We start from the raw sequence: 2,430 nt of genomic DNA, 5'->3' as shown, positions 1-2,430 counted from the left end.
AGTCAGTATGCTCACTAGAGGGCAGGATGGTGAGACTTGATCTCTTATGTTGTTGCTGTTAAATGCCATTGAGTTAATTTTGACTCACAGAGACCCTGTATAGGTTTTCCAATGAGCAAATGGTGCATTTGAATTGCCAATGTTATGATTAGCAGTCCAGTGCTTATCCTACAGTGTCTCGTGAGGACTCCTCCTCTCTGATACTTCGGACATATTATCAGGACAGTTCAGTCCCTGGAGATGACAGCATGTTGGCAAAGTAGAAGGTCAGTGAAAAAATAGAAATACCCAGAAGGAGATGGATTCGCATAGTGGCAGAAGCAGTGAATGTAAGAGGAACATCAATTGTGAGGATGGCACACTACCAGGCAAAGTTTCATTCTGTTGTGCAAAGGGTGGCTATGAGTTGGAACAGACTATGTGAAACCTAACAACAACAAAATGATTCTGAAAGTGGTGCCAATAGTGTTTCAAATACTATTAGGGTACGCATGGTGGACAACATTCAGCTGAGCTTCCAGATTAAGACAGACTGTAAGGAAAGGATGCATAGATACATTAAAAAATTAGACAGCAAAACCCTACACTTTGAGGTATCTAGTTATTGATACCTCTGACACATCGCTCATAGGTATCAGTAACTACAGAACATCATGTTTGGTGAACTATAGAGTAACCAAGAGTTTGGGACAGCCTGGGTAATACTGATCAACATGATAGCTGCCATGAACTTGAATATGCTGGCAAATGTTAGAATGACACAGGCTTGGGTAAGGTTCCCCTCTGTTGTACATAAGGGCCCCCTGAATCAAAAAAGGCAAGTGACATCAGCTAATATATCTGTTCATCAATTCTGATCATCCACTGATAAAATCTAAAGTTTTTCTGTATTATGGATCAACTGTCACATTGTCTTCTTGATATTATTTCATTAATTTTTCTGGTCTCAAAAGTATCAATTTGATACATGATATTTATGTTTGGCTAAAGAGTTTACTTGCCCATATTATTCATATGAGCTCTGCTGTGGCACTGAAGGATAAATACTAGACTGTTAACCACAAGGTCAACAGTTCAAACCCACCAGCTGCTCTCAGAAACCCTACACAGGCTTGCTATAAGTGGAAACCAATCCCCAGCACATAACAATAAGATTGTCCATGTACTTCAGAGTGTTGACCTACAATTTGAAGTTTGCATTTAAGAAAAGAAAAATTTCTTACAACTTGGAATCACAAAGATGGTGCTGATGTTTGAGTTTCCCAAGATATGTATTAATACATAATATTTATGAAAGCATTTCTTTCACATAAATAACTAAAAAATACTATTCTTTACAGTAGCAATTCCTTTATTTTTACATTGCTCACACCCTTAATCCCACTTTCTAGTTTAATTCTACATTATTGTGTTTTATGTTTGCTCTTCATGCTATTCTAGTCAACTTTTTAACATAAAATAATTAGTCATTAACATAATTAGAACCATTTGCTGTGTGATATGTTTTTTCTTAATATTGTGATATTTAGAATAGTATTTGAGTTAGCAATACCTATCAATATTTCCCTCTTGAAACTATAGAAAAATATGTCACACATACATAACTACTAAATACAATAAAAATCGAAACAGTATTGTTGCTCTCGTTGTTAGGTACCTCCAAGACAGTTCTTCCAATGACCCTAAGTCTAACAGAACAGAACCCCTTCTGGTCCAGCAGCATTCTGACAATTTTTTGTTATATTTAAGTTCATATTTGCTGCCATTTTGCAAATCAGTTTCTTCCTCTCTTTCACTGACTCTCCACTTTACCATTCTACAGAAACTGATCCATCCTGACATGTCCAAAGAACCAGAGACAAAGTTTTGCCATATTCGCTCCTAAGGAGCACTCAGGCAGTATTTCTTCCAAGATAGATTTGTTTGTTCTCCTGGAAGTCCATGGCACTTTCAATAGTCTTCACCAACACAATAATTCAAATGCATTGATTCTTCTCTGGTCTTCTTTATTAATTTTAAACTTTGACTATTAAAAATATCACAGTTTATATCAGGTGCATCTTAGTCCTCAAACTGTTATCCTTGATCTTTAATTTGTTAAAGAGATATTTTGCAGCAAATTTGTCCAATGAAGTATTTATTGTTTTTTTTTGTTGTTGTTGTTGACTGCTGTTTTTATTTGTTGACTGCTGTTTCCATTAGTGCTGATTTTAGATTTAATCTAAATGAAATCTTTAGCAACTTTAATATTTTCTTCGTTTACTATATTATTTATGACTTAGTTGTGAAACTTTACATTTTCTTTACATTGAAGTGCAATACATACTGAAGTTTTGGGTCTTTCATTTTATCAGTGTTTCAAGTTCTCTTTATTTCCAGTAAGCAAGTTGTGCCATTGGTATATCAAGGTTGTTAATGAATCTTCCTCCA

Source organism: Chrysochloris asiatica, unplaced genomic scaffold (genome assembly GCF_000296735.1).
Source record: "Chrysochloris asiatica unplaced genomic scaffold, ChrAsi1.0 scaffold00002, whole genome shotgun sequence".
Taxonomy (NCBI): domain Eukaryota; kingdom Metazoa; phylum Chordata; class Mammalia; order Afrosoricida; family Chrysochloridae; genus Chrysochloris; species Chrysochloris asiatica.
This window is presented reverse-complemented; position numbering follows the sequence as displayed.